We start from the raw sequence: 27287 nt of genomic DNA on the forward strand, positions 1-27287 counted from the left end.
AACGTTCCCTCAACGTTTCTTCACGAACGTTCCCCCAACGTTTCCACACAAACGTTCCCTCAACGTTCCTTCACGAAAGTTCCCCCAACGTTTCCACACAAACGTTCCCTCAACGTTCCTTCACAAACATTCCCCCAACGTTCCTTCACGAACGTTTCCCCAACGTTTCCACACAAACGTTCCCCCAACGTCCCCCCCGAACGTTCCCCTAACGTTCCTTCACGAACGTTCCCCCAACGTTTCCACACGAACGTTCCCTTAACGTTCCTTCACAAACGTTCCCCCAACGTTCCTTTATGAACGTTCCCCCAACGTTTCCACACGAACGTTCCCTCAACGTTCCTTCACAAACGTTCCCCCAACGTTCCTTCACGAATGTTTCCCCAACGTTTCCACACGAACGTTCCCCGAACGTTCCCCCCCGAACGTTCCCCTAACGTTCCTTCACGAATGTTCCCCCAACGTTCCCCAGCGAACGTTTCCTGAACATTCCTTCACGAACGTTCCCCCACGAACGTTCCCTCAACGGTCCCCCTCAACGTTCAGAGGCATGCTGGTACATACCGGATAGCAATTACAAATATATTGTCTGGCCCTTTAAGAATGTTAAGTGCACTATAGGGCGCAGGGAGCGAGTGTGTAGGAAAGGTGTCGGAATTTATCGTTTCCGTCTGTGCTCGTGTTCTTCTGTTGTTTTGCACTGAGCTTGTGTGACATTAAATATAGCGTTCTCGTTAAACCCCCCTCACATGTTTGGACCCTGGTAAGAAGGCTGAAATGCCTGTACAGAAGTGGAGGAATGCAGAGAACTCTACGTGTGTTAGACTGGCCTCATTTGTGAATCCACCAAAATATGGGCGAATCAGAAAGAGTACTGCACATGAGATTGAGGGAGCATGCCTCAGGCAAATATACCCTCCTCGGATGCGATCAGGGTCCCCAGCAGATAAATGGAGGCTGTTACAGCAGCAAAGAAAGGAAACGCCATGTATAAAACATCAGTTTTGGGTGTAATATTGGGGTATCTGATGCATACAAACATTAGTATATGTAGTGCTCATTTACAAATCCATACCTGCTGGGCTGAAGACAGTGTGGGTAAAGTGAAGGGGTTTCTGTCCTACTGAGATTGTGATCCCACCTCTGAAATCTGTTAATCACACATACCTCCTGTGGAACAGACACCAAAATGTATTAATTTATTAATATTTAATTATTCTATTAATATTTTAGATTAATATTTTTTATTCTAAATATGAACACATTTAATTTAATCTGGGAAAATAATTTACAGGGGTGTCCAGAAACTTTTGGTCATATATCACTTACACCAGAAAAATAATAAGAATGAAATAAACAAATTTTGGGTGGCACGGTGGTTCGATGGGTAGAACTGTCGCCTCACAGCAAGAAGGTCCTGGGTTCGATCCCCAGGCAGGGCAGGCCGGGTTCTTTCTGTGCGGAGTTTGCATGTTCTCCCCGTGTCCGCATGGGTTTCCTTCGGGACCTCTGCTTTCCTCCCACAGTCCAAAAACATGGAGTCAGGTTAATGAAATTGCCCTATAGGTGAATGGGTGTGTGTATGTGTGTCTGCCCTGCGATGGACTGGCGCCCCGTCCAGGGTGTTACTGTGTGCCTTGCGCCCATCGACAAGCTGGGATAGGCTCCCCCCCCCCCCGACCATAATTAAATAAGCGGTTAAGAAAGTGAGTGAGTAAACAAATTTTAACAGGCACAAAACACGAAAATGGACATGCACTCAAACGCCTCCTTGTGGAGGCTTTATGTTACATCTTGTAAACCACAGTGGGACCAGATTGTCACCAATTCCATTAATTAAGTATATTTTGTTTTGTGTTTCGTTTGATGCATCGTTTGTGTTGCCTGGGTCACGGTAATGATCATGGACAAACTATATGGACAAAAGTAGTGGGACACCCCTTCTAGATATTGAATAATGTGTTTCAGCCATAACAATAGTTAACAGGTGTAGTAAGACAATCATATAAAGGAAATTATACACTTCCAACTTTGTAGCAACAGTTTAGGGAAGGCCCTTTACTGTTCCTTGACTACTGCACCCCTACACAAAGCAAGATCTATAAAGCTTGGTTTAAAGAAACTCCAGTGGCCTGCACAGAGCCCTGACCTCAGCCTCACTGAACAGCTTTGGAATAAACAGGAACGTCAACTAAGGCTTTCTTGACCAACATCAGTGCCCAGATATACAAATGCTCTTTTGACTGAATGAGCATACTTCAAATATATATACAGTATTCAAATGAACATACTTCAAAGTCTAGTCAGAAGACTTCTGAGAAGAGTGGCTGTAAAGATCACAGAGGTCACTCAATTTAAATACAATTTGATTTTGAAATGCAATGTCCAACAAACTCACGGTCAGGCGTCCAAATACTTTTGGCCACAGAGTGTATATGTCTGTGTGTGCATGTGTTTGTTAAAGACGAGAATCACTTATAGTAAGCGCTCAGTCGATCAGCCTCCGGCCTGCAGCGTTCTGAGTCTGCATGAATAAAACATCAGCATGCAACCCAACATCTCTACTAAAGAAAGCAGATAAGAAGATCAAACTTCCACACACGTCTCGGCGTGCACATGGCGCCGGCGCCACAACACGAGCACACGTCGAGCTACACTTCACCACGAGCACTTTCTGATCCTCATTTCCCTGGCTGCAAAACCTTCCTCTGAAAGTAAGCACGAGCGTCTGTGTTTAATCAAACCTTACACAAACCTGCGCTGGTACCATGGCAACGGCTGCTACGTGAAAAAGCAATTAAAAGCCCTCGTCTGTTTAGTTGGGCACATCACAGACCCTTTTTTTGTTTTAGAGGTGGAAGTGAAGTAAAATACACCTTACACTCACCTACTAGTGGTTTATCCATACGGCTACATGCACACTGCAAGAGTATTTGGATCTGATTCTTTATATGTTTTTTTTTGCATTTTTTATTCCTGTATTTTAGAAACATGATATAATAATACAGTGGTACCTTGAAACTCAGTGTCAATTGGTTTTGGGAGTGGCGTTGAGCTTAAAAGACGTTGACTTTCAAGGTATTTTTTCCCATAAGGATGTATAGGAAACCTGTTAATGTGTTACATGGTCCTGTGGAACTGCATATATTTTAGGCTAATGTAAAATAATGGGGTTGTTTTAAACACTTATACAATGAAAATAACACAAATATAATATAAAAACACTGAAATACAATTAAAAAACAGTTACAAATCAATCAAAAATACAATAAAAGCTGCATTTCACCTTTACTTCTTTGTTTTCTTATGCTTCTTTATTAGTGGAGAGAACTCATAAGCAGTAATAATTAAGAGAAGTTTCTATATAGTGTTTCTATGTTCTTTTAATACATTCGTTTTTTTATACATTGAACAATTAATTTTTTTTAATGATAAGCGTTTTAAACTCTTTCGGAAAAGCTGATTCTTACAATTTCTCAGAACCCCGAGCTGTAAAACAAGTTTACAAGTGAACCAGGGGCCTCACTGAACAGCTCTGGAATAAACAGGAACGTCAGCTAAGGCTTTCTTGACCAACATCAGTGCCCAGCCATACAGATGCTCTTTTGACTGAATGAGCATACTTTAAATATACATACAATATTTGAACTCCCGGTTAAGGTCGTGCCACAGCATTTCAATTCGAATCAAGATTCAAATCAGGACTTTGACAACCACTCCGGCCACTCCGACAACTTCATTTGATTCCATTTGAACCGTTCAGAGGTGGATTTGCTCGTGTGTTTCAGATCATTGACCTGCTGAATAAATCAAATGTGCTTGAGCTTTAGATTATGATCGGACAGGCAGGCATTTTTCTTTTAGGATTTTTTGATAGAGAGCAGAATTAATGGTTTCATCGATTATGACAAGTCGTCCAGGGCCTGTGAGAGCAGAACAGCCGCAGACCATCACGACCGCCACTACCATGTTTGACTGTTGGTGTTCTAGAGGTGGAATGCAGTGTTAGCTTTACACAAAATGTAACGGGACCTGTGTCTTTCAAAAAGCTCCACCTTTGACTTATCAGTCCACAGAATATTATACCAAATGTCTAAGGTCTTGTTGTAGAATCATGTACATTGACCTTAACTGTAGGCAAGTAAGACCGTAGATTGTAGATGTTCTTCTGGGTTCTTTTGTAACCTCCTGGATGAGTCGCTAATGCGTTCTTGGTGAAATGTGTGTAAGTTGGCCACCCTGGGAAGATCTGGGAAAGTTCACCTGTTTTTCTGTTTATGGACAATGGCTATCAATGTGGTTCCCTGGAGTCCCACAGCCTAAGCAATGGCTTTGTCAATTTTCCAAATGTATTTTCCCTTTTATGCTGTTCTTCAATGGTCAGGACCACTACACAGAGCAGATATTATCTGGGTGGTGGATCATTCTCAGCACTGCAGTGACACTGACATGGTGGTGGTGTGTTAGTGTGTGTTGTGCTGGTATGAGTGGATCAGATACAGCAGCGCTGCTGGAGTTTTTAAACACCTCACTGTCACTGCTGGACTGAGAATAGTCCACCAACCAAAAATATCCAGCCAACAGCGCCCCATGGGCAGCGTCCTGTGACCACTAATGAAGGTCTAGAAGATGACCAACTCAAACAGCAGCAATAGATGAGTGATCGTCTCTGACTTTACATCTACAAGGTGGACCAACTAGGTAGGAGTGTCTAATAGAGTGGACAGTGAGTGGACTCCAGCTGACCTTTGAAGAACAGGGTGAAAGCAGACTAAAAAGTATGTAGAGAAATAGATGGATTACAGTCAGTAATTGTAGAACTACAAAATGCTCCTACATGGTAAGTGGAGCTGATAAAATGGACAGTGAGTGTAGAAACAAGGAGGTGGTTTTAATGTTATGGCTGATCAGTGTATGCTTGTGTGTGTGAGACAGAGATAATGGATTGATGCCCGATGCTTCAGTAACAATGAGCACAAACAGATAAATTACATTGATCACAGCAGCCCTATCCAAACAAACTGAGGTAATTAATTTTTGTTGATAACCGCTTCTAAAAAAGCTGTTGTCCGCATTTGTGTTCATAGGCTGTGTTTCAAACTGTGCTTGGACAACTTCACTACACCTTTCCGCTTATTACACAGAATGGTGAGGGATTGCGTGACCGAGTAAACAAGTATGCATGTGTCAACAGAAAACCATCATTTGGCTTGATGTAGGAATGGTCTGCAGCTACAAATCACAGTTTTTGTCAAAACCAATCAAATTTTCAGAACAAATAAACATATCGTCAACAACTGAGTATTTTAATACATATTCATTAATCAATTATTTCAGCTCTATTAAACACAGCTCTAAACTACTCACAATGTAGTAATGGGCAGTAAATGGGCCTCGTTGGAGTCATTTCCTTCTGCATTGCCATTTTTGGTCGACAAGTAGATTGATGTGTCCATTCCTCTTTAAAAAAGTCACCTGCACCTTGTTAGCTTTAATTTGCTTCAGTCGGGAGTCTTTCTATGTATCATGGCTTCTCTTTCACAGAATTGCCATCCCCTCTGTTTGGCAAACCTGCTTCCTCTGGAACTGTGATAACAGACTTGCTCCGGTCCTATTTCCTGCAGACACAATTTTATCTCTTTCTGGTGTTGTGGCATTGTACAGGCCTTAGTAGGGAACTGCCCTGGGAGAGCGAATTGCCCCAAAGGTGTTGTGACATCACTTTTCATGAGCAGAATCCAACTGTAAATCCACAGAGCTTGGTTGGAATGGAGTGTCACTCATTTATTTCTGTCCCTGGTTTGTGTTCAGGGTTCCATATCTTTTCTTTTTTGAGAACTGGGTTGTTTCAGTAGCCTGTCATTGTAACAAGCAGTTCTTAGTACTGCACTATCCCTGTTTTATCCATGTTCTCCGATGCAGGCTGCAAATGCAGAAGTTTTTATGTCTTTCATTTGGGGCAGTTGTAGCCTAGTGGTTAAGGTACCGGACTAGTAATCAGGTTGATACTGTTGGGCCCTTGAGCAAGGCCCTTAACCTTCAATTGCTTACACAATATATACTATCACAGTATTAGAAGTCGCTTTGGATAAAAGCGTCTGCTAAATGCCGAAAATGTAAATTTGTTACTTTGTTTCCATTATTTTGACCACCTGATTTATTTGCAATTGCCCCATTTTTGGTAATGGCTTTATATCCACAGTGTCATTTTACCTTGGTTAAGCATTTTGCACTTTTTGTTCTTTTCTTTTTGTTCTTGGAGGTGCGAGTCTTCACCTCATGCTCTACTCGCGATTTGTGACGAGCCCCGTTACATGTGGCCTTGCTTTTATTTCTTTAACATTTCTTTAACCCGGGCAATCCCAGTTTCACCGGTCCACTACTGACTGCACAACATTTATCATCCTAATGTTAACTGTACCAGATCTCAGGTGGAATGTCAGAACTGGAACTGGAATGGATCTCATTCGGGTAAGACAAATGGTTCGAGAGGTTTAAGTGGTTTGTGCGGAAATACCATTGTGTGCTTTGTCTGTTATTTCTTTCCTAAAAGTCTATGTTTATGTTCATACTTTTAGGCCGCTCAGTGCATCATTTAAAGACACAGTGGCAAATGAAATGGAAAAAAAACATGTTTTACTATGTTTTGACTCAGAGCTAAGAAATTAAATTTAAATAACAAAGTATAATATGCAGTAGCCCCCCTTTATCCACGAGGGATATGTTCCAAGCCCCCGAGCGGACACCTGAAACCACAGATAATACCAAACCATTTTTTCTGTATTAACTTTTTTATCTTAATCGCTTTACAGTTTTGCTTTGGCTTAGCTAATTTGCTTTGGGACCACATTAAATCAAATAACAGTTATTTATACACTACAGCACCACGGTACTCTAACAGTTGATCTAAAAAGCAAGACAGCAATTGTGCTGCCAATCTATGAGAACTCACCATGACGAACTCCGGCTTTTGAACTTTACACTGGTAATATTTACTGGTGTTTTTCCCAAGATGTGGAACCCAAGATGACACTCCCAATACAGAAAGTTCTTAGTATAATTGTTTATAAAGAAAGTTTAGCTAGGTTTGCACATATGTGGTTTGGGAAGGCCCTTTCCTGTTTCAGTGTGGCTGTGTCCCTGAGCACAAAACAACATCCATAAGGACAACAGTGACCTGCAAAGAACAGGTCAAACCCATGTGAAGAGCTTAACCAGAAGAGAAAATGAGAGCAAAGGAGTTAATGTCTATGGTTTTGGAACAGGATGCCCAATGAGCTAATAGTTAGGTATCCGCATACTTTTGGCCATTTAATAGACTGATACACAACCAATGGCTGGAATAACACATTCAGTGCAGAAAATGTTGCAGCAAATACAATTCACATGACTGTGTGCTGGTCAGAAACACAAACACACCCAGCCAACGAAGTCTTCTGCTTCCAATTACAACTTCTATTCTTACAATTTATTATCATGTGAAGTGCACTTGTAAACACACACACACGTTTCTTCTGTTTATTATTGTTTATTTATTAGGATTTTAACGTCATGTTTTACACTTTGGTTACATTCATGACAGGAACGGTAGTTACTCATTACACAAGGTTCATCAGTTCACAAGTTAATATGGAACACAGTCTTGGACAATTTTGTATCTCCAATTCACCTCACTGCATGTCCATGTCTTTGGACTGGGGGAGGAAACCGGAGAACCCGGAGGAATCCCACGCGGACATGGGGAGAACATGCAAACTCCACACAGAAAGGACCCGGACCGCCCCACCTGGGGATCGAACCAAGAACCTTCTTGCTGTGAGGCGACAGTGCTACCAACTTAGCCACCGTGCCGCCCACACACACGCATGTAAAGGTGAACAGTATATGCAGTATCATGAACAGTATATACCTGTATTTAAGACTAATTTTAAATGATCTGATGGCAAATGGGCAAGAGTGCACTGGTTTCCACTTCGTGTCAGTCTATCCTAGACAAGCTTAAGCACAGAGATGTCAACATAATTTCTGGATGTTGTTGACGTATGGCTTCTGCTCATTGTAGTCCCAACTTTTTGGGGGGTATGTTGCAGGCATCAAATTAGGATTTAATGTATATTTTTATACTGTATACTGTATTGTGCAGCTGCTAGAGTTAGATTTTTAATGTTCTACACAAATATTTCTTGATGAAATATATCATGTACCCGCCACTCTCAATCTCACCACCGCAGAGAGCTTGAGCACTTGAGGTCAAATCTCAGCAGCGCTAACAAACTGGTGGGGCATCTGACAGACACAAATGGCCATCTAATGCCTGGTTCACACTACACGATTTTTGCCCTGATTTTCGCTCGGCGACTGGTCGGCGATTGATTTTCCGGGTCGGGAGCAACTCAGCGTTCACTCGGCGATCAAAACTCGGCTTTCAGTCGCTAAGTGTGAACTACCCAACAACTCGACCCGACCGGCTCGCCGACCGCTCGGCGACTGGATTGAGTTTTCTAGCAGGACAGATATCTGATCTCAGACGTACGACTGGAAATGAGTGACATGTCGAACAGCCAATAAGAACGCAGGATACAGCGTGAAGGGAAACGCAGGAGAGGATATAATTTATATCAGAATACACCGGCACACACACGTTTTACAGTATTTCTGATTTGATCGTCCTCTACAAAACATAATACCCACGCTGCATTACAAAATTATTAATTAACCTCAAACTTACTACAGAACAAGCCATATACTGTTCGTGTTGCCAAATCCACTCAGATTCATTTATTTTTCCTCTTTGATTTTACGCTGCACATCAGACCACAAACACTTTGATCTCTCGCTACTTGTTGACGTGCATTTTTGGACGTGGTATCGTTAAACTTCTCGTCACTTTTCACGTGTTTTTGTAAAGAAAAGAAAAAAGCGAGACCAGAGAAGCTCATCAGTGATTCCAGTTGGTGATGGATCGTGTAGTGTGAAACCCCCTATCGCCGATCAGTCGTGTAGTGTGAAATATACACCGACTGAAAGACTCAGTCGTGTAGTGTGAACTGTACAGCGACCTGACGACTTGGAAAGTCGTGTAGTGTGAACTTGGCATAAGGAAGGGTGGGATGGTGGGATCAAGGTTTTCCCCTTATTTTATCCAGGGCTGTTTGAGGTGGCGCCAAAAGCAGTGAGAGATTCACATTTGCAATATGGCTCAACAGAAACATGCAGAAACAAGCGCCAGAGGAATCCCAATATGGAACTGGAAATGACTAGATTCTGAGAAAAAATGCCCATCAAACTGCCATGCCAATAATCTCTGCCATCATCCTGTGAAATCCTGAACAAAACAAACCATAAATGCTGTTTTTGCTCCTGGATGAAATGTAACCTGCTGTGTAAATTACAGTGGAGAGTTTCTATTACTGATCATCTATTTTAAACCGAGTCCAAAAAGATGTTTTGACTAAAAAAATACACATTGTCATCTAAAAGTGTAAGTAGACACACTTAAATGTAGGCTTTTTAGTATTTATAGAAGAATAGAGGCACTTTAAAAGGCAGACATTGTATGACGTACCACACTTGCTTTTGCACATGGGAGAGCTTATGGAAAGTAACTGGGTAAAGGACGCCTGAACTTTGAAGGTAAGAGGAAGAGCAAACTTGAAGTGAAACACAAAAAAAACTTTAGCATAGCACGAGACAGCATAACCCACTGTATTTGGTTCTAATTTGGTTCCAATATAAACTGCAGTGACTCAGGACTTACGGTAGTGTTTTTAATTCTTAGTTGTTTACCTATAATATTTTAACTAATTTACTTTGCACTGAAGAACCAAATCATTAGGACCACACATCATTCATCCATATATCTGATTTGGCAGTTTTTTAAGCCAGATGATCGTCCTCACACAACCCTTTTGAATATCCAGGCTTGGGACCTGAACTAAGGGTGCACTTATTTGTGTCCCCCAATGGCTAGGTTGACGTAATGCCAAACACCTTCTCCCAGAACTGATGCACTGCTCTGACCAGCACTGTGCTTTTTACCATTACGCCACACAGGCTCCCCACCAAACCCAAAAATATGTCACCATCCACATGCCTTTCAATCATGTTTGTATTTCCACACCGCATGTAAGGATTAGGCTCAAGTACAAGTGTGTTTTGGGTGTAATTTGAAGTGAACCATCTATGAATTGGGCTACATGTATTAGTTTTTATAACGTTCTAAAGCTCAACACCCAATAAGGGCTTCTCAAAAATTGCTGACGTTCCTCCCGTTTGGAGCAGGGGTTCTTTTTTATGGCAGCCGCCAAGCCCAGGATGATTTAGCACTTAATTCATACCAGACCTGTTTTTAGTGGTTCCTATTTAACATTAGACCAGTCCAGGAGACCAGGAGAAACTTGATTGTTTTTTAACTCTGGGTTCTTTGTGCTTTTTAATGGGTGCAGAGAATCACTAGTTAAGGATCTTCAGACTCCAGAATCCTTGGAGGAATGTTTGCAAGGTTTTTGTGTCTTCAGTCAAAAGAACATCTGAGGTCAGGCAAGGATGTTGGACTTTTAGCACATCCATTAGCCCAAATGCGTCATGCTTCCTCTCTACTAATGCTGACACCCGCTCTGATTGAGGAGAACAAAGCTAACTCTCGCCCCCTCCGACACGTGGGCAGCTGCCGTAAGCATCTTTTCACCTACTATAGAAGAGATCAGCTGCGGATCAGCTCTGTGTACGGAGAGACAGCCAGATCCCCGCCTCTGTGCAGGCGCCATCAACCAGCCAGCAGAGGTCGTAGTTGCATCAGTTATGACAGAGTCCCTATCCGGCTTAATGCCCCGCCCCTATATGAACAACAGGCCAATCATTGTTCATGTGGCTGCTCAGCCCAGCCGGCAGGCAGAGCTGAGGCTCGATACGATCTATTCGAGATCCCAGCTCTGGTGTGCCAGCGTGTGTTTTTACCGCTACGCCACCTGGGTGGCAAGTTTATAGTTTTTAAAGGCTGATTTGAACCATGTCAGCTGAGTGGATCAGACTGCCATTTGTAGACCTGAGTGAGACTAAACCATCAAGAGGTCTGAAATCTATAATTATTATTCATTTCATAGCTTAATATCATAATCATATTGTAAACAAGAGCAAAAACTCAAAGTTTAGGATTGGCACATGAATACTTGGACTGCGGTAGGCACATGTGAACAATACCACCTCCCCCACCACCACACACATCTTACACAGTTGTAAACATGCCAACCACTACAATTAAAGCTTCACATTTAGTTCTTAGCATCGTAAAATTTCTCTCCCCCCTCCTTAGTCCTAAATCAGCAGTTATTACCTCTGTTCACAAAGAAAAGTGAAACCACAAAACATATACAAACCAAAACTACAGACTTTGTTTATCACTGTTGTACCAGACAGTCTCGACATCAATCATGTTCTCAGTGCTTCGGATTTCCAGGTCCTTCCTCTCTTAAACGCTACCATATCATTATACAGGATTTCTTAACACTCGCTCATGCTTTGTGTAAACTGAAGGCTATTTATTAGCTCGCTGCTTTGTATCGCAACAATTTTACATTTGTGCTTTCAAACCAGTCCTACAGATATCAGAAGGAATGAATGGTTAGAAAGAAAACTGAAATCTATACCTCAGCATTTAGAAAATAAAATACTTCCATTTGTAAGATATATTGCCAAAAGTATTCACTCACCCATCCAAATGATTGAATTCAGGTGTTCCAATCACTTTCATGGCCATGTGTATAAAACCAAGCACCTAGGCATCCAGACTGCTTCTACAAACATTAGTGAAAGAATGGGTCACTCTCAGGAGCTCAGTGAATTCCAGTGTGGTACCGTGATAGGATGCCACCTGTGCAACAAGTCCAGTCGTGAAATTTCCTCGCTACTAAATATTCCACAGTCAACTGTCAGTGGTATTAAAACAAAGTAGAAGCAATTGGGAAAAACAGAAACTCAGCCACGAAGTGGTAGGCCACGTAAAATGACAGCGGATGCTGATGCGCATAGTGCGCAGAGGTCGCCAACTTTCTGCAGAGTCAATCGCTACAGACCTCCAAACTTCATGTGGCCTTCAGATTAGCTCAAGAACAGTGTGTAGAGAGCTTCATGGAATGGGTTTCCATGGCTGAGCAGCTGCATCCAAGCCTTACATCACCAAGCGCAATGCAAAGTGTCGGATGCAGTGGTGTTGGACTACACTTGGACTACGCTTCTGGAAGAATGGTCAAAAATTCTCATAAACACACTCCTAAACCTTGTGGAAAGCCTTTCCCAGAAAAGCTAAAGCTGTTATAGCTGCAAAGGGTAGGCCGACATCATATTAAACCCTATGGATTAAGAATGGAACGTCACTCAAGTTTATATGCGTGTGAAGGCAGACGAGCGAATACTTTTGGCAATATAGTGTATGTTGGGAGTAAAAGTAAGTGAATACTTGAGCATGAGTTTGTTGGACATCCTAATCCAAAACAATAGCCATTAATATAAGTACACTTCTGGCTTCTAGATCTCTGTGCCTATTCAGTTAAAGAGCATTTGTAAGGTCAGAAGTGACTGATCCCAAATCCTATTAAGTGAATGGCAGCTGGACCCACGAGACTCTTCTTAACCTTTTTTAAACCATATGACTTTATCACCAAAACAACACTGCAATGCCAACAATGCTGAAGATAAAGATCCGATATCTTTTCACAAGTAAAGGAAAGAATGTTAGACGTTACAGACTTGTGATGTCCATGTTTCCATTTACATCTTTGGCATTTAGTAGATGCTCTTATCCAGAGCGACTTACAAAAGTGCTTCCATAGTGAACATCACCTTACTCTAGTTTAAGTAGACAACAGTCCAAGGACACAAATCTGTTGAAAACCCTGTAAGAACCAAAGTTTTTTTATGCAAGAAAAATGGGTTTTTAATGGTGTTTTAAAGATAGACTCGAATTTTCGGAAAGATAAGGAAAGCCAGGGAAAGATACTTGGGTGCCAGTACAGAGAAAAGCCTTGATGCCCGTCTTCCTTGAGTTCTGGGTGGAGGATCAAGTCAAGAGAGACTAATGGCTCGGAGGTTGCGCGGTACAGATCCATTATTGGCTTTGTAGCCGAGCATCTGAGTGCAGCTACAGGAAGCCAGTTCGCACACATCCATCATCATTTGATTTATCTTACTGATAATCACTGCAATCCTGGGATGAAATCAGAACAGGACCGTCCCTCTATAACAATAATCTCATTTAATAAGTGTTTATAAATTCTGCTCTACACAGGCAGTGTCCTTAATTCCAGGTTGAGGATTAAAGTGCAATCAGAGCTGCTCCCTTAAGCAGCAGAAATGATAAAGTGTCAGTGATGGACTGAAATATGAGCAGCAGATTGTGACCCACATAAAGAAAATGTGGTTTCCAATAACATCTGCATTTTTACCTGGGTTTCTTCTATACACTGATCAACCATAACATTAAAACCACCTTGTTTCTACACTCACTGTCCATATTATCAGCTTCACTTACCACATAGAAGCACTTTGTAGTTCTACAATTACTGACTGTAGTCCATCTGTCTCTCTGCATGCTTTGTTAGCCCCCTTTTATGCTGTTCTTCAATGGTCAGGACTCTCCCAGGACCACTACAGAGTAGGTATTATTAGGGTGGTGGATCATTCTCAGCACTGCAGTGACACTGACATGGCGGTGGTGTGTTAGTGTGTGTTGTGCTGGTATGAGTAAATCAGTCACAGCAGTGCTGATGGAGTTTTTAAACACCTCACTGTCACTGCTGGACTGAGAATAGTCCACCAACCAAAAATATCCAGCCAACAGCGCCCTGTGGGCAGTGTCCTGTGACCACTGATGAAGGTCTAGAAGATGACCAACTCAAACAGCAGCAATAGATGAGCGATCGTCTCTGACTTTACATCTACAGGGTGGACCAAGGAGTGTCTAATAGAGTGGACAGTAAGTGGACACGGTATTTAAAAACTCCAGCAGCGCTGCTGTGTCTGATCCACTCATACCAGCACAACACACACTAACACACCACCACCATGTCAGTGTCACTGCAGTGCTGAGAATGATCCACCACCCAAATAATACCTGCTCTGTGGTGGTCCTGTGGGGGTCCTGACCATTGAAGAACAGGGTGAAAGCAGGCTAAAAAAAGTATATAGAGGAATAGATGGACTACAGTCAGTAATTGTAGAACTCATACAGTTCTACAAAGTGCTCCTATATGGTAAGCTGTTGGAGGATTAAACCATGTTGCTGCTCTGTTATGGAATCATTTATACTCAGATCTGGGTTTTATAGAGTAAACTCACCTTCAGTAATTGTTGGCCGTCTACACTATCTGTTAACGTTTTGTTCTTATTTTAATCCAAAACATCATTGCGTTTTTGATTGATGCCATGAAAGTCCATGTGAGCGCAGCCTAAGACGTATTTTGTGCAGTTGTTTTCTGATTGGGACGTACGTTAATACGTTCCAGTATCCGCAAGTCTGCATTTCACAACCTTCTCAAAAATCTTCAGTGGAACAGAATTTCATCAATGATGACAGAAAACAAACAAGTCTGACATTTATTATGCTGGCGAGCACCGCCTGTGTAGTTTTAATTGACATCACCCGTTGACTGTACCTTTTTTTCCATCCCTCCGCCCTTACGTGCTTATTTTTTTTTTTCTACGTCGAACCTACTCAACATGCAAAGCCTCTCAGAAATCAGCAGTCGGGGGAAGAAAAATGAAAACAGAATCTGATCAGGCCTGCCGTGAGAACAGTTTACAGAAAATAAGAATAAAAGAAAATAACACACCCATGTGGGACTATTGAACATCAGATCAAAAAGCCCTGAGCATTGATTTATGGTGGTTTCCACCACTCTGTCACTGTTTTGGAATGGCTTACAACTAGATTTTGCAACACGGCTGCTGGAAATTGCATCCACTAGAGCACTGGGTTGCTGTCTGTATTCTAAACCATCCCAAAAATGTTTGATAGGGTTACGATCAAGTCTCTGTGCACCAATTATACAAGATGTTCCTCAATGGACCTTCCTTTGTGCTTATGGTACACCAAATTCCAACCATATTATTTTGCATGGTGTTGGAATGGGAAGTCCAACAAACTATTTAGGGGTCAGCAGATCATTCCGGTCCATTTTCCCCCCAATTTTCCTCCCAATCTAGTCATATCCAATCCCCCGATTGCTTAATGCTTTGCCTCTACTGATGCTGAGCTTCACTCTGCCCGAGGAGAGCCGTGACTTACACACATGTACAGCAGCCAACTGCATCTTTTCACGTGCACTAGGCGGGTTCATATGTGGATCAGCTTTATGCACAGAGAGACACGCCCTGATCACATATATCCCTCGTCTCTGTGTAGGCGCCATCAGTCAGCCAGCAGAGGTCGTTATTGCATCAGTTATGAGGGATCCCCTCCAGCACCCACCCTGAACAACAAGTCAATCGTTGTTTGCCGGTAGCAGAGCTGAGATTCGAACCAACGAGTTCGAGATGTCAACTCTGGTGTGCTAGTGTGATTTATCAGGATTGGGACCGGCACTGAGAGCCCACTAACAAGTGCACCTCCCCGTAGTCGGACTGTCCGGCCACAACAATATTTTACACTCTCTACACTTAAGCACTTAACAGAAATATTTCAGGTATTGAAGAACGTCTAGACGTGGCTTCTAACCACCGTCTCTAATGACTCGATCTTTACTGGTGTTTAGTTACTTGCTCATAAACGGAGGCACTGGAGTTATGAGCTAATGAGTAGCATCAAAATGCAGACATACAACATTTATTATTCCAAAATAACATATGTGGGCTATTACTTGCTCACAGAGGGGCTATTTTATTCAGAAAATTACAATTTTATACTGATCAGAAGTGCAGCTTGGATCTCTGAGCTGTTCCTGACTAAATTAGATTATATAGCATACGTCTTCGCTGCATTCCCAGTCTGGGGCATGAGGCAACTTATCCTTACAGTTTGATGAAAAATGACACAAATCCACTTGTGTAGGGTCTGTCTACAATTCCAAAATAATGCATCATGAATTCCTAATTCAGAATGTCAAAGCTTCAAATGATTAATTAATTTCAATACATTTAATAATAATTAACATGGTAGTAATTAGAGACTATTTATTCAACGAATTAAAGGAGAAGCAGAATTCCGCATAACACACTGCTGATTTGAGACTCGCTCTCACCCAGCCTCAGTGTGCATGTGGCAGCTAGGCGTTCAAACTCATTTGGAAACGGCTTTTCCGAACAGAAACACTTTTTATGCATTTGAATTAATTAAATAATGAATGACAGAACTATTAACCCTTAAAAATAGCAAACAGAAGCTGGTTTGTGTCTGTATGGAGTCTGAATGCACGTTTTCTAATCAAGTTCCTTAATAAAAGTAATAATCCAAACTGCTTTTTGTATTATAATTATGACACTGATGTCACAAAGAGCTTTAAAATACCAACTGCATGTTTATGCATTACGGTTCGCATGTTTAGTTAGGGTTAATAAACTGTTCGGTACTGACTCTGTACAAAATCTATATTTATAATAACGTTCTTTTTTTTATGCATTTTCTCCCCGTTTTCCTCCCGATTTAGCGCACTCAATTTGTTTACCGCTGCTGATGGATACCCGATTGCATCCGAGGAGAGCACGTCGCCTCTTTCTGACACGTGCCCAGCCCTTCTCTTCCCGCCCGTGCTTTCTGCACAGGCATCTCATCCGCCAATCAGGATCCTTACACAGCATATGAAGACCCCCCTACCCACACATAGTCCGGCCCCCCCCACCCTGCAGATACGGTGGCCAATTAGTATCTGCTGCAGGCACTGACAATTATGCCCGCTAGATGGCGCCCAGCCGAGCAGAGGCAACACCGAGTTTCGAACCGAGGAGTTCAGAAACTCGGTGCTGGTGTGCTAGTGAAATATCCCGCTGCACCACCTGGGCGCATGATGTTCTTTTTAATGTTCTACCTTCCTGACACAATCACTATCTTACACTGATTTTAAATCAGTAAAACACTGATATGTTTATTTATTATATTTTATTAGGATTTGAATGTCATGTTGTTACACACTGGTTGCATTCATGACAGGACAGGTAGTTACTTACTCAATGAAAAAAATTAAATTAAAAAAGTTTAAAAAAAAGTAGTTGGTTATTTGGAATCAAGTTTTCATTCAAGTTTTTAATGTTAATTATAATCATGGACAATTTTGTATCTCTAATTCACCTCACTTGCACGTCTTTGGAAACCTGAGCTACCACAGGCAACCCACACAGACACAGGGAGAACATGCAAACTCCACACAGAAAGAACCCGGACCACATCATCTGGGAATCAACCCCAGGACCTTCTTGCTGTAAAGCCACAGTGCCACCCACCGAGCCACCGTGCTGCCCTCTGTTTATATGAACGTCTGTGATGTGTTTTATGTTTTGATGGGACGCTATAAGCTTGTCGGTTGCGGGTTAACCATTGGCAAAATTTGCATCTCTGCCTTTGATAAGTGCAGAGATGGGCGGACACACAGATGCGCTCACAGACTCTCATGCATACAGCAGTTCCGCTATCCTGTTAATCCCACAGCTCATTGCATCCTGTATTATTTTATTTTTCCATCTTTCCCTAGAAAGTCTCAGTCCCATGTTTTAGGAATAAAAAGAAAAATTGCCGGCTTCATATTAATGAAACACATTGAAACTAGTGTAGTAACGGCATATGTGAGCTGCACATATGTTAGTGCCTTCATCTCAGCTGATTTTAGACACATGGCAAGCGTGTGTGTGTGTGTGTGTGTGTGTGTGTGTGTGCAGAGGAGCTTTTAATTATCAGCCTAATTAAAGAGACTGGACGACCATTTTTGCCAGACACTGGCCAATTCTGATTCAACTTCCATCTTTAATGAACATCACTCATATAACATTTGTACCATAGTAATTAAGATTTAGGACTGAAAGTGTGTACTCTCTCTCTCTCTCTCTCTCTCTCTCTCTCTCTCACACACACACACACACACACACACATTTTCTACAGACAGAAGGGCCACTGTGTGCATTCTGCATGTCCAGCTGCAAGAGACTGATACCAGCTCTGAAAAGGCTGGTGATAAAGCCAGAGAGAGAATAGACAGAGACACACACACATACACACAAGCACACACATGCACATATACAGTGTATCACAAAAGTGAGTACACCCCTCACATTTCTGCAAATATTTCATTATATCTTTTCATGGGACAACACTATAGACATGAAACTTAGATATAACTTAGAGTAGTCAGTGTACAACTTGTATAGCAGTGTAGATTTACTGTCTTCTGAAAATAACTCAACACACAGCCATTAATGTCTAAATAGCTGGCAACATAAGTGAGTACACCCCACAGTGAACATGTCCAAATTGTGCCCAAATGTGTCGTTGTCCCTCCCTGGTGTCATGTGTCAAGGTCCCAGGTGTAAATGGGGAGCAGGGCTGTTAAATTTGGTGTTTTGGGTACAATTCTCTCATACTGGCCACTGGATATTCAACATGGCACCTCATGGCAAAGAACTCTCTGAGGATGTGAGAAATAGAATTGTTGCTCTCCACAAAGATGGCCTGGGCTATAAGAAGATTGCTAACACCCTGAAACTGAGCTACAGCATGGTGGCCAAGGTCATACAGCGGTTTTCCAGGACAGGTTCCACTCGGAACAGGCTTCGCCAGGGTCGACCAAAGAAGTTGAGTCCACGTGTTCGGCGTCATATCCAGAAGTTGGCTTTAAAAAATAGACACATGAGTGCTGCCAGCATTGCTGCAGAGGTTGAAGACGTGGGAGGTCAGCCTGTCAGTGCTCAGACCATACGCCGCACACTGCATCAACTCGGTCTGCATGGTCGTCATCCCAGAAGGAAGCTGACGCACAAGAAAGCCAGCAAACAGTTTGCTGAAGACAAGCAGTCCAAGAACATGGATTACTGGAATGCCCTGTGGTCTGACGAGACCAAGATAAACTTGTTTGGCTCAGATGGTGTCCAGCATGTGTGGCGGCGCCCTGGTGAGAAGTACCAAGACAACTGTATCTTGCCTACAGTCAAGCATGGTGGTGGTAGCATCATGGTCTTGGGCTGCATGAGTGTTGCTGGCACTGGGGAGCTGCAGTTCATTGAGGGAAACATGAATTCCAACATGTACTGTGACATTCTGAAACAGAGCATGATCCCCTCCCTTCGAAAACTGGGCCTCGTGGCAGTTTTCCAACAGGATAACGACCCCAAACACAACCTCCAAGATGACAACTGCCTTGCTGAGGAAGCTGAAGGTAAAGGTGATGGACTAAACCCAATTGAGCACCTGTGGCGCATCCTCAAGTGGAAGGTGGAGGAGTTCAAGGTGTCTAACATCCACCAGCTCCGTGATGTCATCATGGAGGAGTGGAAGAGGATTCCAGTAGCAACCTGTGCAGCTCTGGTGAATTCCATGCCCAGGAGGGTTAAGGCAGTGCTGGATAATAATGGTGGTCACACAAAATATTGACACTTTGGGCACAATTTGGACATGTTGACTGTGGGGTGTACTCACTTATGTTGCCAGCCATTTAGACATTAATGGCTGTGTGTTGAGTTATTTTCAGAAGACAGTAAATCTACACTGCTATACAAGTTGTACACTGACTACTCTAAGTTATATCCAAGTTTCATGTCTATAGTGTTGTCCCATGAAAAGATATAATAAAATATTTGCAGAAATGTGAGGGGTGTACTCACTTTTGTGATACACTGTAAATACACACACAGACACACACACACACATATGCACAAGCACATATGAATATACATATACACACACACACACACACACACACACACACACACACACACATATGCACATACGAATAGACACACAGAAGCACACACATGCACATATAAATACACACACAGACACACACACATATGCACATACTAAAAGACATACAGAAGCACAAACGAGCACACACACAAGCACATACGAATACACACACAGACACACACACAAGCACATACTACATTTACATTTTCGGCATTTAGCAGACGCTTTTATCCAAAGCGACTTACAGTTGTGACAGTATACAGTCTAAGCAATTGAGGGTTAAGGGCCTTGCTCAAGGGTCCAACAGTGGCAACCTGGTAGTGGTGAGGCTTGAACCGGCAACCTTCTGAATACTGGACCAGTACCTTAACCACTAGGCTACACTGCCGACATACTAATACACATACAGAAGCACACATGAGCACACACACACACACGCACATATGAATACACACACAGAAACACACATTAGCACACACACACACACACATATGAATACACACACAGAAGCACACACACAGACACATACACACATGCACATACGAATACACACACAGAAGCACACACATGCACATACGAATACACACACAGACACACACACATACAAACACACAGAGAAGCACACACACCAACACACACACAGACATGTACATATGAATACACAAAGAAGCACACACAGACACACACACATACTGATACACACACAGTAGCACACACACAGACACGTACATATGAATACACAAAGAAGCACACAGAAGCACACACACACACACAAATATTAATACACACACAGAAGCACCCACGAGCACACACACAAGCACATACAAACACACAGACACACACATTAAAATACACACACGGAAGCACACATGAGCACACGCGCACTATCATAATGTCTCATTTAACTGTGTGCTGTGGTTAAAGCTGCGTGTGTGTCCTTGACCGTATATACAGTTTGTACTTGTCAACGTTCTACAACTTCCTTGCTGATAAGGAAAACCCTACAGCATATAATCACACACACACAGCTAATGAGTGAAAACATACTAGTCCCAAATAAATACACAAACATGAAGTCAATCTGTCGACCACGTCTGACGTTTCTTTCTTCCATTCCTTTAAACACATTTACACACATTTAAACATGGCACATTATTATACAGAGCTTCTAGGAGCTGCATTTGTTCTGTAGTTCAGATAAGAACATACCAGAGCTATCAGCCTGAGGAAACCTAACCAGCGCACAGGATGTGTGGTCCCCAAGCTCTAAATTACATCACGACCATCCCCCCAAAAATGTGCATGCCAATGCCTATTTCTATGACCCTACTCAATTTTCGAGAGAATGTGTTTAATTTCAAGGACCTCGTTTTTCAAAAATCACAGATTTCCCAAACATTTCATGGCAGTCATTAAATTACACTCATAAATTGAATGACAGAATAAATGGAAGCAGCTCAGCCTACCTTAACTGTTGTACGTAACCCTAGAACATTAAGCGACGGTACGAGGCTTAATGCTCCGTCTCACTGACAAAAATACCCATCTATGTTTTGACCCCCTCCCATCGTCCACAGAATTGGTTGGGAGCTTTCCAAACTCAGTTATTCGAGTCATATTTTAGCTGCTTTACACTGTGACATCTTGGACATTTTGACTAGTTAATTGCTAACTGAATTGCCATATGATTGCTAGGATGCATCATAGTGCAAATTAACCAGTAAATGCGAGGCACTTGAAGGCTATGTAAACAAAAATGTTAAACTGTTAAACACAGACTTTAAATTTTGAATTTTACCACAAATTCACAAATTAAATGTTGTGGCCTGTGCAATACATTTTATAAAACAGTGCAATATTTGTTAAACCTTTTGTATTTTTTCATAAATTTTTATGTATCCTTACATTTGCTTTATATATATACACGTATATATATATATATATATATATATATATGTGTTTATGCATTTTTCCCCTTTTTCTCCCAATTTTTAGCACATCCAATTACCCAACTGCATTACCCAATCACACTTCCTCTGTACTGATGCCGATCCCCGTCCTGATTGAGGAAAGCGAGACGCCCCCTCCGAAACGTGTGCAGTAGCCAACTGCATCTTTTCACCTGCATGAGGTGAGTTCATATGCGGATCAGCTTTGTGTACGGAGAGCCACACCCCGATCAACGCATTATTCCTCATCTCTGTCCAGCCTCATCTCAGCCAGATGGCAGAGCTGAGTTTCGAACCGACGAGTTTGAAATGTCAGCTCTGGTGCGTTTTTCCGCTGCGCCACATAAGCACCCACATTTCTCATTTTTAATATACTGTATGTGTGAAGACTGTGTGTTAAATGTGTTAGATGCAGTTATGTGGGCACAATAAAGACCTGACTGACTTTCATAAGGGACAAATCGTTATGACCAGACGACTGGGTTAAAATATCCCCACTGACAGTGATCCACAGAGGAAAAACCACAAATTGCTGACAGGTTCTTGGGCAACCAAGCCTCATTAATGCCTGAGGACATGAAGGCTAGGGCATCTGGGATGGCCCATCAGTAGGGCTAGTGTGGCTCACAAAACAGCACCACAGTGTGACCACAGGGACAAATCAATCCAAACTGAGTCAAGCAGAGCTGCGTAATGCAATGAAACATTGATGCAGTCTGTCGAGCCCAGCAGAAGCCACTCTCTGCTGCATGTACCTAAATCTGATTTAATCCTCAGGACCTGAGCGAGGGATGAGTGGATTGATGCCACGAAAGACACAGCTAGAGCCTCAGAGATAATGGAGGGATGAGAGAAGGGATCGGACAGCCGTGTTCGCTGCCGATTTGCCGCACTTCTGTAAATCCCTGCTGGATGGCTGGTTGGTTGGAAGTCCTCAAAGGGACACGAGGAAGCTGTTTCAAATGTATCTCAAGCAAACAGGCCTGTCTTTTATTTTTATCTGCTTTTTAAGACTTTAAATAGGATCTTTTCGAGTTAAAAGCCTTGAAAAACGAGTGGAAAATGAGCAGACTGTAAGATAATACGTTTTGAAGAGCTTCATTCTTTTTTTATTTCCATTAAAGGTCATTTTAAACACACAGTGTTGCTGATACCAACACATAAAAACAACTCTGAATCTCAACACTGGCAGGTACCCAAGATACCTTAAACTTAAAGCTTGGTTTGGCTCAGGTAAGAATTAATTCCCACTCATCTTTAAGCCAAAATCCCTTCCAAGTTTCTCAAAACCCATCATTACAGACTTTGGCAACATAAGACTACAGAGGGAATCGGAAGGTGCAGAAACAACATCTCCCCTTTGATCAATTCCCCAAAGATTAAGTTTTGTTTTCAGTGGAGGGTAAGGTGGTCATGTTAGGTTGTCGCCCATGCTCTTACAAAACAAGAGCCGAACAACATACACAGAAACTAATTCCACTCATTATCCAGCTCGTTTCAAAGGAAAGGAACTGCTTAGACAAGAAAAGAATAAATCTATGTTGAACCCCTCCTGTTGTCCCTAATTATTGGTTAAAAGAATGAGACTGTATTTCCCAGCCAATAATCTGTACATCTGCTGCACTTTAGTTAAAGCTTTACTCAATTGTTCCACACTTCTGCATAAGAACACTAAACATGTACTCATGTCAGCAGAGCTCCCATCCACGTTTTCTTAAGGCCCAATATGCATTTAAAGTTTACATTTTCAGCATTTAGCAGACGCTCTTATCCAAAGTGACTTTACTGTGACAGTATACAGTATATAGTCTAAGCAATTGAAGGTTAAGGGCCTTGCTCAAGGGCTTTACTAGTCCAGTACCTTAACCACTAGGCTACAACTGTCCTAGTGTTTATCCAAAGCAACTTACAGTACTGTGACAGTATATATTATACCATAACCACTAGGCTACACCTGCCCAAGTAAGAGTCTTGTGAGATTTACATTTACAGTTTCGGCATTTAGTAGACGCTTTTATCTAAAGTGACTTCCAGTACTGTGACTGTATATATTATCTAAGCAATTGAAGGTTAAGGGCCTTGCTCAGGGGCCCAACATGGCAGTTGTGGTGCTTGAACCAGTGACGTTTTGTTTACTAGTCCAGTGCCTTAACCACTAGGCTACAACTGCCCAAGTAAGAGTCTTGTGAGATTTACATTTACGGCATTTACACACAGATGCTTTTATCCAAAGTGACTTACAGTACTGGGACAGTATACTGTTTAAGGAATTGAGGGTTAAGAACATTGTTCAAGGGTCAACATTGCCAACCTGGCAGTGGTGGGGTTTAAACCAGTGACCTTTTACTATTTACTAGTCCAGTACCTTAACCACAAGGCTACACCTGCCATACAGAGATGTAACTAAAAGGAGAATCTCTACGGATCTGTGTGTTTATGAGCAAATCACATGTAAGACCTAAGGCTGCATTCATTCAGGACGCACAGTGCCGGCAATGAATGAATGAATGGATGAATGGATGGATGGATAGATAAATAGATCCATTCTTTATCCCGAAGGAAATGATTGGCCTCCAGTAGCTGAACAAGAATAAGAGGAAACTGAAGAACTACTACAAATGTACAACTAAAAATAGCAGCAGCACTATAGTTGACTATAACAGTTCAAGGTTTTGTAAAATGTCTGTGCTTCTCTACATACAAACAATTTGTCTCATTGGTGGTGCTTTGATAAGGTTAGCGGCAAACTGGATCAAAGTTCAATCAGATTTAACTTTGAGCGCAGCGGCAAGCAATAAAAACCGAGAGCCAATGTGCTGAATCTCAGGGAAGCACAGCAGCAAGGGAAGCAGTACTGCCTGACACTTAAAGAAACACTAGCACAGCCAGTGCAGTTACATTTATGTCATTTTCCTTTCTATTATGTTAAAGAAGTCAGGTTAAGCCATTCCATTTTCTCGTCTACACATTTCAGTCTTGCTTTCAGGCATTTCCTTCATCTTATTTTTATAAATCATAACGGTTATGTCACTATTATCATAGTGCTGTGTGGTGTCTAGTGTGGTGTCTGGATGGGCTAGAGTTTGTTTATCTGTCCTGTCTATTTCTAATTGTGTATCAAACACGTCCACTTTAAAACTAGGTTATTACAATAAAATAATTCATTTAGATTCGGATCAGATTGGCAGGTCATCTAGAAATCTCCATTTTTAAATTTTCTAAACATAATTGAAGCAAATGTTACTCCAACAATGGTCATCACCCATGCGTGTGGTTAAGTGGGTTATCACATCCACACGTATCATTATATTAGTCATTTCAAAAAGAAATTGGAGCATGTTAATATATGGTCATCTATTAGCATATAAATGAAAAATGTATGCTCCATTTGTTACACGGATAAAACTGAGCACTAGGAGAGCTTCAGCTGAAGATTTTTATACTCCAGCTTGAGCTCAGGTCAGCAATCAAAAACAGTATCTGGAAAAACTGATTAATGTCCTCAGATTTCCCCTAGTTTTGCATATTTATCACACTAAATAGTTTCGGTTTCTCATACAAAATGTAACCAGTAATATGTTCCATTAGAGATAAAGAACATGAGATATAGCGTCCTGCTTCCTGAGATCTTTGGCCAGCAGACCAAGGGTGGCAGAAACTAACATTTACAAGTAAAGTGTTCAGACGCCTGTATCCAAAGCAACTTAGAATTACAATCCAACAATTTGACGGTTGAGGGGCTTGCTCAGGGGCTCGACAATGGTGGGGCTCGAACCAGCAACCTTCTGATCAATAGTCCAGGACCTTAACAGCTCTGCTACAGAAATTAAGCTTAAGTGTGTTTAACTGATTTAATACTAATTATATACAGATCTTGGTTTATTGGTTTATTGAGTAATAAAAAGTGCAATTATTTTTTTTTTTTTACATTTATTTTACTCTGATGATCTGAAAAAGTTTTTGGCACATAAAACATAAAAATTAAGATTAATTTGTGAGAGAAAGTACAGCCATAGAGTCCATGGGGCCTAATACAAGGACCAAACCTGGAACCAGATCAGACTGGTGTACTTAGTTTACACAGATAGTAATGTAAGAACTAAAACGTAATGTAAATACCCTATATTAGGGTAACGAGGCACTGTGGTAAATTGCCCTAGCCAACTAGTGCTGGGATCTGGGGTTCAAACCCCCAGCGGTGCTGTTGGGCATCTACATATAGAAACGATCAGCTGTGTCTAAATGGAAATGGCCGAGACCAAGGCCGAGACCCTGCGATGGACCCATCCTATCCGGGGTGTGTTACTGCATTGCACCCAGTGGTCCTGGTGACCCTGACCAGGACAAAGCGATGATGACTCTATATTAAACAGTAAATAAATCAGAACTGGTATTTCAGAAAATGAACAATAGTGAGACGAGAAAAAAAACTAAATTACAGTGTGTATAAATACCCCCCTCTGTGTGGCACCTACCCACCACAGAGCAGTGTGTCAGACTCCTGAGCAGTGTGCCAACTCTTGGCTAGAAACACAAACGCTAAAATCCAATATGGCTAAATTATCAGGATGAAGGAAGTCTAAAAGAAATTGTTACTCTTATTGTGAACTCAACCCAGTAGATCAACTGGCATCTGAGTTACCAGTAACGTGGGTCCTTCAAGCCCTCCGACATGTACATACAACACTACACGATGCAAAATAATACTAATAAAACTAACAAACTCTTAAGATAGTCTTTTTTTATTCTACGAAATTGACTTTGTGTGTATGTGTGTGAGATCACTTCCTGTTTACTACATGTGAATGAGGTATGTGGTAAATACAATAAGACAGAAAGTATATTTGAGCGTGTAAGAGCATTAGAGACGGATTCCTTTGATTATGATCTTCTCTGTTAATTATTAAACCATTAATCAAGTCATGTGACGTATAAATGTCAGCTGAACTTGTTTTATGACTTGATTTGCTTCTCAAAGTATTATATTCTTACCTCTACTCCCCATTGCAGAGTTAATCCCTGTGCACTGTGGGTAATGCATATATATATTATCCTGCTAAGAGAGGCCACAGCCATCAGGGAATATCGATTCCATGAAAGGGTGTACATGGTCTGCAACAATGCTTAGGTAGGTGGTACGTGTCAAAGTAACATCCACGTGGATGGCAGGACACAAGGTTTCCCAGCAGAACATTGCCCAAAGCATCACACTGCCTCTGCCTTCTTCCCATAGTGCATCCTGGTGCCATGTGTTCCCCAGGTAAGCAACGCACACACACCCGGCCATCCACATGATGTAAAAGAAATTGCTCCGTGGTCCAGTTCCAATGCTCATGTGCCCATTGTTGGTGCTTTCGGTGGTGGACAGGGGTCAGCATGGGCACCCTGACTGGTCTGCGGCTATGCGGCCCCATACGCAACAAACTGTGATGCACTGTGTATTCTGACACCTATCTATCAGA

General features: G+C 41.9%; 1 protein-coding gene across 1 annotated transcript in view; it reads right to left on the reverse strand.

The window, feature by feature from the left end:
• Window positions 1–27287, reverse strand: part of galnt1 (UDP-N-acetyl-alpha-D-galactosamine:polypeptide N-acetylgalactosaminyltransferase 1) — a 111949-nt gene that overhangs the window by 67235 nt on the left and 17427 nt on the right. Inside the window, exon 2 of the mRNA XM_062985270.1 lies at window positions 1076–1170. The gene's annotated coding sequence lies outside the window, so the exon portion shown is untranslated. The remainder of the gene's footprint in view (window positions 1–1075; window positions 1171–27287) is intronic.

The sequence above is a fragment of the Trichomycterus rosablanca genome, chromosome 23, assembly GCF_030014385.1.
Source record: "Trichomycterus rosablanca isolate fTriRos1 chromosome 23, fTriRos1.hap1, whole genome shotgun sequence".
Taxonomy (NCBI): Eukaryota; Metazoa; Chordata; class Actinopteri; order Siluriformes; family Trichomycteridae; genus Trichomycterus; species Trichomycterus rosablanca.